This window comes from Myripristis murdjan, chromosome 24 (genome assembly GCF_902150065.1).
Source record: "Myripristis murdjan chromosome 24, fMyrMur1.1, whole genome shotgun sequence".
NCBI lineage: Eukaryota > Metazoa > Chordata > Actinopteri > Holocentriformes > Holocentridae > Myripristis > Myripristis murdjan.
The window spans coordinates 1,496,708-1,511,092 of NC_044003.1; positions in this window are offsets into that span (position 1 = coordinate 1,496,708).

The window sequence follows — 14,385 nt, forward strand, 5'->3', positions numbered from 1 at the left end:
TGCTTCATTCTCCTCAGGAAGTGCAGTGTGATCTGCAGAAAAGCCTCTCTGCTGCTCCACCTCTGCTCTTCCTCCTCACCGTCCAACACCTCCTCATCCTCCCTCTGCCTCTCTAAGCATTCTGGGTAATCTGGCCTCAGAGACCTGTGGAGGTTTTTCAGCTCCTTCTTCACAAAGGTGACCATGTTCTCCTCCAGCAGCTGCAACAGAAAAATCAAAGAATCAGACTTCCACATTAAAATCTGGACACAAAACACCAAATCAAATCCAGGTCAAAGAGGCTGAAAGATGTAAAGAGAGCAGCACGGAGACGATTCTGAGCAGAATGGTTGTTTTTCAGTTGGTATGTTGTTGTACATTTACACACCATAAATATGGAGGCCAGGTCTGTTTGATGCTGCTGGGCAGACTGAGCACTGGGAACCTCTGAGCTCTGCTGGTGGACTCTGTGGAGGACACACACACACACACACATGTATTTCATGACTGTGAATCTGATAACAGAAAAAAAAACAAAACATCTATTTTATCATCAGTTTGAAATAATTACCCATGATCCACAGGGTGCTGACTGTCTTTGAAGTTAATATGTTTATCCAGAGATTGGTCACTCGTGATGGACAAACAGCTGGGCTCAGGTCCAGGTTCAGGTTCAGGTTCAGGTTCAGGTTCAGGTCCAGGTTCAGGTTCAGGCCTTCAACACAACACACACAGAGCTTTTCCTGTGAATAATGCTGCTGTGCTGATTTGCCTGCTGAGCTCTGAGATGGAGAACAGTCATGGACAGTCAGAGATCCTCGTCTTACCTCTGAGCTTTGGTCTGGCTGTCATGTTCTCCAGACAGAGTGGTTCTAGAGGCGGGGAACCTCCTCTTTCTCTTCCCAGCCGGTTCCATAGCAGAGCCAACACCTTGACACAAACACAGCGGCTGATTGATGACAACAAGCTTTCCATGACAGGATGTGTGCTGTCTTCCTGTCAGCACCATGTCACATATACAGAGTGGACGTAACACTCAGAGCAGCCGCCCTTTACATCAAACCCACTGAGCAGCTTCATCTACAGAGGACTTTGAATCCTCTGGAACTCTTCACACATGCATAGGCGGAAATCCGGGGGTGGAGGGGGTGGGGGACAAGACCCCTCCATCCATAAAGTTGCCCCCCCACCCCCCACCAGAAGGTAACACTAATAATATTCCCATAATGTTCTCCTGATCTAAATCCAATTGAGAACATTTGAGGTTGGATGACAAGGGAAGTTTACAGAAATGGACACCAGTTCCAGACAGTGGATGCCCTCTGTGAAACCATCTTCACCACTTGGAGCAATATTCCCACTAGCCTCCTGGAAACACTAGCATCAAGCATGCCAAAACGAATTTTTGAGGTGATTAACAAGAAATCTTTTTTGCCTTTGCCATCAGGAGGTCATGACAGTGTGGATACCTGACAGAAAATGACACTGAATCCACAGAGATTTGGGCTTTAAAATCCTGTGGTCTTAAACTTTTGATCAGCTGATGAACAGTCTATTTCAGTTTAATGGTTGTTTGCTTACTCAATTTTTTTTTTTTTTTTTTTTTGTCTCACTCCCATTTTTTTGAAGCTCTACTTAGAACCTTCTTAAGATCCAACACTGCAAAATGTAAATTCTTGCAATTTTTCAACCGGTCTTAAGATTTTGATCAGGAGTATACTGAGCTTTTTATTCTTTCAAAAAGCCTGTCAGGATATTAATGTCAGAAATAGTTCATATTTTACAGATAATAATAATAACTTTATAATAATAACTTTATTTGTATAGCACAGTTCATACAGAAGGTGCAACTCAAAGTGGTTCACATCAATGAGGTGGAGACAAAGACAAATAAAAGAAAAGCAGAATAATAGATAAATAAGTAAAGTAAAACTGCCCCCCTCCCCCAATCCCTCCACATCCACCAACACACACACACACACACACACATAAACACACACACATAAACACACACGCACACAGACATTCACACACTCAAACATACATACATATGCATATACATACACAAAAATTATGCAAATGCAAGTCGAAAGAGATGGGTTTTGAGATTTTTTTTGAAGCTGGCGACTGAGTCAGAGAGCCTGACCTCGTCTGGGAGGCTATTCCAGAGACGAGGGCCAATGACACAGAATGCAGTATCACCGTACTTCTTAGTTCTACTCTGGGGGATCATCAGTAGACCAGAGGTGGAAGATCTTAAAGATCTAGAGGGAGTGTATCTGATCAGCATGTTGGATAAATATACAGGTGCCAGTCCATTGAGGGATTTAAAAACTAGGAGCAAAATCTTAAAATGAATTCTAAAATGAACAGGAAGCCAATGAAGAGCTTTCAGAACTAGAGTAATGTGTTCTCTGCGTTTTGTCTTAGTGAGTAGTCGGGGTTCTGCATTTTGTATCATCTGCAGTTTGTGCAGGGATTTCTTTGGGAGACCAGACAACAAGGCATTGCAATAATCAAGCCTGCTTGAAATAAAAGCATGAATAAGTGTTTCTGTGTCTTTTTTAGATATAAAAGGTTGCACACGAGCAATATTTCTGAGATGGTAAAATGCATTTTTGGTAATTGTCAAGTCAAACTGAAAAAAAAAAAAAAAAAAAAAGAATCAACATCCACAATTAACCGGAAGTAGGAACCCTTTCGCGCCGCAAGTTACTGTCCGGACCATAAAGAACGACGCACATCAAGACAGGTATGAGAGCAAACTGACCCTGCGTTCCAATACTCATACTACCATACTATTTAGTAGGGAAAAAAAGATTTAGTGTGTCCCAATACATAGTATGTCAGATGCAGTATGCCAAGAGTACCAGGATGTTCTACTATATCCGGTCAGATTTCGCAGTATGGATTTCAGCATGCTACTCTGGCCATTCTGACCCACAATCCTTTGTGCAGCGGACGTTACGTCACACTGTGTGTACAGGCCACGCCCACATACGGACGACAACAAAACACACATATCGCACAAAACTCGCTCAGTGACCGCAGAAGCGACAGGAAGATAGAAGATAATAAATATGACAGAGGACAGCGCAGTATGAAACAGCAGTGGCATTTTGACAACAACATTCAAATTTGCCGCTACGGACGGCGGCGGAAGTGAGCGAGAGGGCCGGACTTCAGGGATGATGTATGTAGTGTGTCCCAATAGTATGCATATGCATGCATATTTCATACTAAACTACATACTTTGTAAGGGCAGCTGCGGTACCTACTAAAAGTAAAAAGTATAAGTATGCGATTTGGAACGCAGGGAAAAGGTGCACAGACAGTGGCAGGTGGGTCGCAGGTCTGTTTCTCGTCTTTCCATGAAAACTGACGGCATCAAAACACCAGAGAGGCAGCCGGTAAGACGCTGAACTGTTAAAAAAGAAAAAGGAATTATGCACGGAGATCGTTATGTTGTGAATTGTTTGCTTAGCCGCAGGATCGGACGCTAATTAATGCGTGGCTCATTGACTAATTAGTGTTCACGTGCGTTGACTGTTTGTTTATCTCCTAACTTTTGAAAAGTGTTGACGTAAAATGCAATTGATAAATTTAAATCATGTGGTGAGCACATCTTAAGTATTTCACTTTGATATTTGATGGGAAAATAAATGCTGGATGTACTGGGTGTTAAAAAGTAAGGCAATTCAAAAATAGCGCGATTTGAATTCAAACATTTATGCTCCAAAATAATTTTAATTGTGAGCATTTTGTATTTTGTTAAAACTACTTTATTAGGAATTGATCATAAAAATTATTTCATGTTAAAGACCTGTAATTATGGTTAAAAATTATTTCATGTTAAAACATTTGATGGTACAAGACAGATAAAATCAAGATAACTAAAAACACATTAAGATATCAATCTAAAACAACAATAAATATTTAAAAAGTACTTGCCTTACTTCATACTTACCTGAACTTTGCTAAAATCATTTACAGTAGTGGGTAACTTTATATGCACTTGTAAGTTAATGTAAATATGGTTGGGTTTCACAATATTTAAGTGTTTATTTTTTGGTATTTTGCATACTTATTTTTTCTTTATTATTTGCAATAGCATTTTCATTGTGTACAGACTTTAATTTTTTCTGTTTGTATTTTTCTGATTGAAAGGTTTTTCACCTACACATGGCAAAATGGCATTGCTTGCACCTGAAAATTAAAAAGAAGGAAAAGCAAGATTGGCCTGGTCCTTTGAGTGAAATCCAGTTGAGAAGTCTGGTAGATGCCTTCCTCCCTTTCAAGTGGGGACATTGTAGAAACATTTAAGAACTTGACAGTAATATTTCTCACTTGGGGTTCAAAGGACAGATCGGAGTCAAAAGTAACTCCAAGGTTCCTTACTTCATGCTTTGTGTTCATAGCAAGCTTTTGTAAATGAGCATTAAAGTGAAAGTGCATTTCTTTGGCACCAGTGAGAAGTACCTCAGTTTTATCCAGGTTCAGATGCAGGAAATTTTGTGATATCCACAAATTAATGTGGTTAATGCAAGAAGACAGTTTGTCAATTGGGCTTGTGTCATTAGACGAAAAGGAGATATATAGCTGAGTGTTGTCAGCGTAGGAGTGAAAATCAATCTCATGCTCTCTGAGGATTCCTCGCAGAGGTAGCATGTACAGATTAAAAAGAGTGGGTCCCAGAATGGACCCCTGTGGGACACCACATGTGACATCAGTTTTGGAGGAGACAGAATCACCGAGAGACACTATATAGTCTCTCCCTGACAAAAATGATTTGAACCAGCTTAGAACTGTACCTGAAATGTTTAAATTGGTCTGGAGTCAGTTAAGAAGGATGCTATGGTCTATGGTGTCAAAAGCGGCACTTAAATCAAGAAGGACAAGAACAGATATCTTTCCTTCATCCAGATTCATTCTAAGATTACTTACCACTTTTAAAAGTGCTGTCTCGGTGCTATGTTGAGAACGGAAGCCGGATTGAAATTTCTCAGTGGTACTGTTAGAGTTTAGATAGGAATTTAGTTGAATGGACGCCAATTTTTCTATTATTTTGCTCATGAAAGGTATATTTGAGATGGGCCTGAAATTGCTTAAAACCAGTGGGTCCACCTTAGCAGTCTTTTGAAGAGGTCTGATGATTGCAGTTTTTAGAGCTGTGGGGAAAGTGCCTGAGAGCAGAGATTGATTCACAATTTCTAAAACAAAATCTTCAAGACAACTGAAAACCTCCTTGAAGAACCAGGTGGGGATTGGGTCAACTTTTGAGATCATTGACCACTTTCCTAAGTCGAGCAGCGTCAACTGTTGAAAAAGCATTCCAATTGTAGGGAAGAGAGGGGAGCATTTCCTCATAGCTAAGACAAGGGCTGGATTTTTGTTCAATACACTGTCTGGTGTTTCTTATCTTGTCTCGGAAAAAGACGGCAAAGTCTTCACAGTTTAATGTGAGGTTAGACAGGTTCGGTGCTGGGTTAAGAAGGCGGCTGAGAGTACGAGGTTTATCGGTTATAAGATTGGAAAAGTAGATTCGGTGCACATTTCGGGTTTCTTTATTCAGTGTATTTAGTTGTTCCTTAAAAATGGCTCGGTGCACTTCCAGCTTAGATTTTCTCCACCGTCACTCTGCCTTCCTACATGCTCTTTTAAGCTGACAGATCTCTGCCATTTTCCAAGGAGGTTTTTGCCTTAAGGAAGTCTGTTTCAGCTTCAGTGGTGCTATGAGGTCTAAAGAGTTCCTTAGTTTTACATTAAAATTAGTCATCATGTCCTCATTCGATGAGATGACAGGACAGATGGAAGACTTATTTATCTGGGCTATGAATTTACAGGCAGTTTCTGTATTGAAATATCTCTTCTTGACCCTTCTCACCCTTTATCCAGCAGAAATTGGAACTGATTGATAGACTGAAAAGAAGATGCAGTAGTGATCTGAAATAGTTAAGTCGGTAATTGAGGTGATAGTAATGTCTACTGCACGTGTAATGACAAGGTCCAGCTGATGAGTCAGCAATAGATGGAAGATCACTTATCGGAGGGGGTAGCCTGTATGTGAAATGGGCAGGAATAGGAATAGGAGGGGCAGCACTGTGAGCGGTCCACAAAGGGGGGTTAGTAACAATGGAAAGGGTATGGCTACTTTCGGTAGCTGGTAGAAGAGCTTGGGGCAATGGAGGGCTGCAGGGGGAGCTACTAAACAAATTACTGGAGTGTGATGGGACCAGAGAAGAAGAGTGGGTTGCCAATAGGCATGGGCGTGACGTGAACAGTCAATCACGTGGGTGAGACAACACCTGGTGTTGAATGTTTGCAGACAGCATACGGGAACCCAGCTTGTTTGGGTGCAAGCCGTCCCTGCTAAAGTAGGATTTGCGGTTCCAGAACAAATTAAAGTTGTCAATGAAGCCCACATTATGAGGTCTGCATGCAAACTGCAGCCAGGAATTCAAGGCGAGGATTCTTGAAAAGCGTCCAGAACCGCGATTGACTGTAGGGGTGGGGCCGGAGATAAAAGCAGCCATTCCGCAGTACTTGAGGAAGTAAATAAGTTTGTCAAAGTCAGTTTTGGTGCGTTCAGACTTTTGGAGTGCAGTGTCATTTGCACCAACATGAACTACGACCTTTGTTATGGAGGACGGGAGAGATGGGAGTAAGCTCTGGAGCTTCTTCAAGACGTCAGAGGCTGTTGCCCCAGGAAGACAAAGTGTGGTAGCATTGAAGAAACGTACATCCCGCGTGATGGAGTCACCAATAATCAGTGCTGTAGGGGGGAAAAGCGGCTGACTGGATGCAGGCGGAGCAGCAGCAGGGGGAGGCAACTGCGAATTGGCGGTGCCCTTCTCAGCAACGAGAGGCAGCTGCTGCGCGGTGGCGGAGTTCTTCTCAGTGCAGGATGGCCCAGGCTGTTGCAAGGAGGCAGTGACCTTCACAGCACAGCGGGCACCGGGTGTCTCCAGGTGTAAGGAGCCCCCAGAGCTGCTCCTGTAAGCAGCTTCTTTTAGCAGCCTACGGCGAGAGGAGGAGGAGGAGGTGGGCTTGGCCGCTGGGTGGGATCGCTTGCCCCCTGTTTCTCAAGTCAGCTGGTGCGGAGCCCGAAGGATGACGGCAGGTGAAGGGGCGACCACTGCAGCGTCCGTCGGGTGGGTAACAGTTAGTGGTAAGGTGGGCTGGTTCTCTGTCTCAATGAAGTAACCCAAGCACTCACCTGCCGACGCGATTACTGCTCTCACAGAGCTAATTATCAATTAGTCTTCTGCAGATAATTAATGTTCCACCTTTGTCTCTGTGTGAGTGTGTGTGAATAGTTGATGTGCGTTTGTCCGAGTGCGTGCTGTCTATTTTAGATCCAGGTCTTCATGGTGTAGGTGGCTGTGTGGCCCGGGTCCCTGGCTGCTCTGGTGCATCCGGCTTCCCTTGGCGTCATCATCCCTCATCCGCCACCTATCTATCCTCATACATTTTATTGTTTGTTTTCTGTGTTTACAGCATCTATTGCACGTCTGTCCGTCCTGGGGAGGGATCCCTCCTCTGTTGCTCCCCTGAGGTTTCTTCCTATTTTTCTCCCTGTTAAAGGTTTTTTTTTTTAGGGAGTTGTTCCTCATCTGATGTGAGGGTCTAAGGACAGAGGATGTTGTATTTTTCTGTAAAGCCCTTTGAGACAAATTTGTAATTTGTGATTCTGGGCTATACAAATAAATAAAATTGAATTGAATTGTGGGCCGGGGCATCATCAGGCAGAAATTCGTAGCGGTTTGACAGCTCAAGGCCTGTTAGTGATGTTTTTGCGCCCGAGCAGTTCCTACCGCAGTTCCTGCCACCTCGAACGACTTTGGACCAGGATAGCTGTTTCTGGGGGGCTGTCCGATATGGTGTGGAGGTGAGGATTGGGGAGCTGGGTCGGGCTCCAAGTCGGGTCCATCCATCAACAGCTGGCTGGGCTGGGACTGGTGCCGATGGTTCACCCGCCGCAGCTGCAATGCTTGGCACCATCGTGGCAGCCGACCGCTCATTCACCGCAGCCAACGGGCTCTCCGCTCTGGTGTCTGGATTGGTACCAACCGGTGCCCAGGGAAGGGTGGCAGCAGAGTCCGAGGCCACGGCCTGTGACAGTCGGGAGGGTGAAGATGGGAGTCGGGATGCCTGGATGTATGAAATGTGCTTTGACTGGGATAAGGCGACCGATCTGAGGTCGTCAATCAGCCTGTCCTTTTTCTGGATATTGTCCTTCAGCTGGTGGACGCTTTCTTCCAGACGTGAGTAGGCTGAAGTGCATTTTTCACACACAGCCATAGTTCATTCATTCACAGGTTTAGGAGTTTTAGTCTTCATTAGGTGGCCGTGTCTCTCCAGTGGAGAACCGCGACACGGCAATGTCTCACAGTTTGAAGCAGTTTTAATGTGTCGATAATAGTCCATAAAACAGTCCATGAATTGATCCAAAAGTAGAAAACTGGACCAGTTGGAGGGGGCCGAAGGGGTATCAAGGGGTATATAAACAGTCCGTAATTGTTCAGGGCCATAAGTAATTCGTAAACAAATCAGGCCTTACTATCAATAATGTGAGTGAACTGGTTAAAACTGAACGGTTGTGAGTTGCTAAAATCCAATAGTGCACATAGATAAGACAGATTAAAGTAAGCAAGCAAGTAAGCAAGCAAGCAGGCAAAGAAAACAAACCGCCAGCCAGCGCCCTCCTTCCGCCTCCGCTTTACAGTTTTGAGTTCGTCTCTAGATAGATATCTATTTTTATTGCATTTTAAATTGCCTTATTTTGTGTCATAGTTTCATTTCATTTTCTTATTTTATCTAAAAGGGACAGTGTACAGCTCAAACATATACTGTATGTCACCATTTGATGCCATATCTTGCTTTGTTGTTTGTTGACACTACAATAAATATGTTTTTTGAAGAATAGTTTGATGTAGTTGGGTTATTCAAGGTATTTCCTCTAATTTTTAGAGCTTATTTTGAGTTTCTAGTTCTTGTAAAGCTACTTTGATGGACTGTAGTGGAAATTAGAACTAGTGGTGTCAAATTATCGCGTTAATTGAGATTAATTAATTACAGTCATATTTAGCGCGTTATGTTTTTTAATCGAGTTAATCTAATTTCTAATCTCTAATTTTACTTTTTATAAAATCGGTTTGTAGGCGTTGGGCTTCCTGTGCTTAAATTGTTGGGGGTGGAAAACAATGGTCAGTCACACCCTGAAGTGGACATTGATTGGCTGTCATTGTGTTTGTGCCGGCCTGTCACTGGCCCAGTGGCCTGACCGTCTTTTTTTTTTTTTTTTTTTTTTTTTTTTTTTTAAACAGGTCGCCGGCCAGGCCAATCAGCTGTCGGTCCGGTCCGGCTGGCCTCACCAGTCTGATCTTTTTTTTTTTTTTTTTAAGTCAGAGAGACAGGCCAGGCCAATCAGAGGCCAGCAACCTGTGAAGAGGTCAAGACATGATTGGTTTGTTTTGATTAACACCCGCCCCAACAGTCCGAGTCCGTTGTGAACAGGCAGCGCATGTTGAGGAGGGGGTGTCGCGACTCGTGTGTGTGTCTGACTGTGGAGGAGAGGAGAGGAGAGGAGGTGGAAGAAAAGGTTGCGTGATCGAAGTTAATACATTACCGTATTCATCCGAATATAAGACGATATTTTTTCCATTGAAAATGCCCTGAAAAAACGCCCTCGTCTAATATTGGGGGTCTAAGCAAATACACATGTATTGTGCATATGTAAACCAGTAGGTAGGCTCGCCTGATGCCGCGATTACCGGCGAATGGCCGCATTGCTCAGTCATTGCAGCCGCATATGAACAAAAATTGATATGGCAGTAGGCTAGGCTATGTGTGCGCTGCTCACCTGTCAGATCCGGCAGACCAGACCCGGTGCCGCGGCCGGCTCGCCTGATGCCTACCGGTGGCTTTTTTATTCAAACAAGATTTTGTCCATATATATATATATATATATATATATATATATATATATATATATATATATATATATATATATTTTTTTTTTTTTTTTTTTTTTTTTTTCCAAAAAAGGGTCTTGAAAAAGAGGGGTCGTCCCCCCGACCCGCATCGGACTGATCTGCTACAATAATGTAATCAATTTAAAGGGAAATACCTCAAGTTCAGGGCTTTTCTCAGCAATTTTAGGTGAGATTAAAAAAGAGATTAATTAGATCAATTAATTACAGATCATAATTAATTAATCTCTCAATTTTTTAAATCTCTTGACACCACTAATTAGAACAGTGAGCAAAGAAATTTGGTTAGAGGATTATTGCTTTTAATAGCATTATTTAAAACATATGAACATGCTGAGCGCTCAACACTGTACGGCAAGTTTCAAAGGAGCATAAGAAAGAAAGACAGATGTACAGTCATGCCAGACAGCTATTTTTTGATTTTCCCCCGCCAGGAATTACTTTCTGAAATTTTGCTGTTTTTTGTCCCCCCCCATAATGAAATGAGATTTTCGCCACTGCACACATGGACTGACAACAACTGACATTAAGAAAAGTTTTATTTCATCATCTAAAGAAAATTCACTTTGTTTTATTTTTACTTTTCCAGGAGTAAATTGTCATTTTCTTGTCATTTAATTCTACATGTGCATCTATAATAAATATAAATTGCTGTCTTATAACTTTTTTTTTTTTTTTTTTTTACTGGCAATTGTTTTATTCATTAAAAAAAAAAAACATTATTTCAAATTAATTGTTAAAGACATGTTTCCTGTAACTGACGACGAATTTCTGGCAATTCTTACAATTTTTTTCCTGCTTTTTTGAGCTGCTCATTCTCAGGTTTCACATGGTTAGTATGGAAATAGGAGGTGAAAATAGTGCAAAATAATAATAAGAAGAAGAAGAATCATAATAATAATAATAGAACAGGTGAAACAACAGGTGATCATGTTTTTCTCTGCTGGTGTAAATTTTTCCTGATGAAATGAGTTCAGATCACAACGTACCTGACTCTGACTTTGCTCACCACTAAAAAACACATTTTAAACATTTCAGATAAAGTTGATTTTGTCTTCAGTGTCAGACATCAATGTTGAAAATTATGACACAATGAATATTAAAATGTGGAAACACGGACATCATGCTTTGCTTCACTGCGTCAGCTCAGTGTGTGTATATGTGTGTGTGTGTGTGTGTGTGTGCACTGCTGATGTGAGAGTGACGCCACTTCCTCAAAACGTTTGTCTCAGAGGATCATGAGGAGATGGTAACGCTAGATTTTTGAAACCCTTGCACATGCGCACTTTATTCTATACAGCGATGCTTTGCTCTGCTCAAATCTAGGGTTTCCGTCTGAACAGGTGCATCTCACAGAGAGGAAAGAAGATAGTGGGGGAGGGGGTGCAGTGAGAGAGACATGGTTGAGCGAGGTTGACAGTGAACAGAGAGAGCGAAAGTAGACAAAATAAATGTCTTATAAAAGTTTTGAGCCACAGCAACCAGGAGAGGTTCACACACACACACACACACACACACACACACACACACACACACACACACACACACACACACACACACACACACACACACACACACACACACACACCGAGCGGCCTGTCCTCACCTGCAGTGAGAGCGGGGAGTCCAGTGGAGTCCAGCTGCTTCACAGTCTCTGCTCTGCTCTCCTGTTCACTTTCTGACTGCTGAGCACTTTCACACAACTCCCATTAAAAAGAGTCAACTTCCTGTTTCCACACAGCGGCTGCTAACACAGGACACTTTGGAGTCAACTGGACAATCTGCACTTTGAGCACAGAGGGAGCGGCACGGCGGATTCAGAGCAGGACGAGGCTCTGCTTTCACTTTCCATTCTGTTTACGGAGCAGGAGCGCCACCAAGTGGACATGAAGGGAACTTCTCTCAATCCTTTCCATCAGTCCAGACAATATAAACCTGAACAGCACGCCTCTCACATGGGTACGACGGTGTCCTGGAGTCATTGTAAGGGGACAAAATGAAGCCGGTGGGGTGGGGGCTAATATTTATAAAATCATGAAGCTAGAAAAACGAAAAAATTGTAAGATTATAAAGTCACAAATTTACAAGAAAAGATATTTTTCTGTCCACAGCAGAATCAGCAGATTGTTTTCTTCTGAATCGGCCCAAGTCACAGCAACGTCTCTTCAGAGTCCAGATGCTGAGGAGGAGTTTGGGGTTCTGGACTCAAACCAGCAGGATTTCCTTCTGACTGGATCCCACAGGAGGAGAACAAACTGGTTCCATTATTTATTTATTTATTTTTGGTCATAATTTTCTGACTTTATGATTTCAGAATTTCCAAGTTTTTGTGTCATATATTTTTTTTTTTTTTTCATAAATTTAAGAGATTAAAGAAGAAAGTTTAGATTCTGGTGAACGAGGCCCCCAGCCAGAGGAGCAGCGATGCCGCGCCCTCCACATGTAGGCCACCCAGTCCTGCAGAAAGTGCCGCTGTACAGAAAAAAAAAAAAAAAAATACGGGGCCAAGGAAGGCAGGCGGGTAATATTCTGAGAAAAAAACTTGGATATTCTGTCAGATTTAAGTCGTAAATTTATGGGGCAAAACCTCACAAATATATGAGAAATAATCTCAAAAATTCTGAGATTATAAAGTGAGAAATTTTGCAAGAAAAAAAAAAAAAACAGTGAAACCAGTTTGTTCTCCTCCTGTGGGATCCAGTCAGAAAGAAATCCTGCTGGTTTGAGTCCAGAATCCCAATCTCCTCCTCAGCATCTGGACTCTGAAGAGACGTTGCTGTGACTTGGGCCGATTCAGAAGAAAACAATCTGCTGATTCTGGGCTCAGATCAGCAGGATCTCCTTGTTCCTGAATCCCATGTCAGAGTAGAATCTGCTGAGGGGATCAGCTGCAGGCCTGAGACACGGCCAGCAGGGGGCAGCACAGGCGGAGCCTCGGACAGGAAAAAGATCTTTTCTTGTAAATTTGTGACTTTATAATCTCAGAATTTATGCCGTCGCTGTGTTTTGAAGGTGTTACTAAAACTTTAATGGCATCAAACTTTGATCGTCACTCTGGGAAACTGGGATTTGAAACATTGAAGCCTCTGTTGTTTCAGTCATGTACATGGTGTGTGTGTGTGTGTGTGTGTGTGTGTGTGTGTGTGTGTGTGTGTGTGTGTGTGTGTGTGTCGCCACGGTCCGCTGCCCAGCTGGCTGCCGTAACCCATGGCAACAGTCTCTCAGGCATCCCGAGAGAGCAGCACTGAGCGGCGTCCTGACATTTTGCTGATGGGCGGTGCCTGGCGACTGAGGGGCGTGGCGTCGTCCGGGCGGGGTGTCCTGCTGGACGGTGACGCTCGGGTCAGGACGCAGCGCTGAGGCTGGGAAACAGACGATTGGTCAGATGAAGAAGCTCCGCCTCCCACTGTGACTTAATTAAAGTGAATGAGTCTGTTTAATCCTCAGTGCAGCTCCTTCAGGCTCCAGGTCTCTGCTGCTGTTTGAGCGCTGGAAACATGCAGTGAACCAATCAGAGGCCGTCTCCCGTCCCCTTTAACAGCCAGGTGTGTCACACCTTGGTGGGCTGCTGTTCTAATGGAGGATTCTCCAGGTAAGAAGGAAGGAAACGGATCTGCTCGTGCACAGAGTGAAAGCTCCCGAGCAGATCATCTACGGCGACAACAGCATCAGCATTTGTCCTGTAACATAAGTTTAAATATATAATCATAACAAATATAAACTTAAATAAATTCATAAACAATCCTCTTTTTTCAACTGCCATGGCATTTTTTCCTTTCATTCACTTTCTTTGTTTTTAGTTTTCTTTTTCTTTTTCTTTTCTTTTTTTAAAGCTAATTTCCAGCTCATTTTCCTTCTTTAACATGAAACCTGTCTTCCGTCTCAGTCTCAGTTCTGCTGCCACAAGGTGGCGTCCTAACACACTGATGGACTCCTTCATCAAAGCACTTTCAAACCCATGAGGGAAAGAAGGCAACAGTTGGTTTAAAGTCGCCTGAAAGAGCCAAAACTGGAGGGGGGGTTACTACTACCAACAAAATAAAATGTAATTATTATTATTTTATTTTATTTTTTTGCTTCTCTCCGTTTCAGCTGAAATACATGAGATCTGATGTTAACTAGTCCTTGTCAGCCAACTTGGGCTTATCATGTTTTCTAGACAGCTGATTTTTATCTACAACCAACTTATATTAACAGTTATATTTAAATACAGGCTACTGCTTTCCAGTGTCGGCACCACAACAAACAATTATCTTTTCATAAACTCAGCGGCAGATGTTTTATTTCAGCTGGGGGTGTGTCACTCCAATTTAACGTCAGCTCCGATTAATGTGGCTAAGCAGCAAAAGTAAGGACCGTAAGCAGTCACATTAAGGCTGAACAGAGTTATAGAATCACCTTTTCAGGCTGTTAT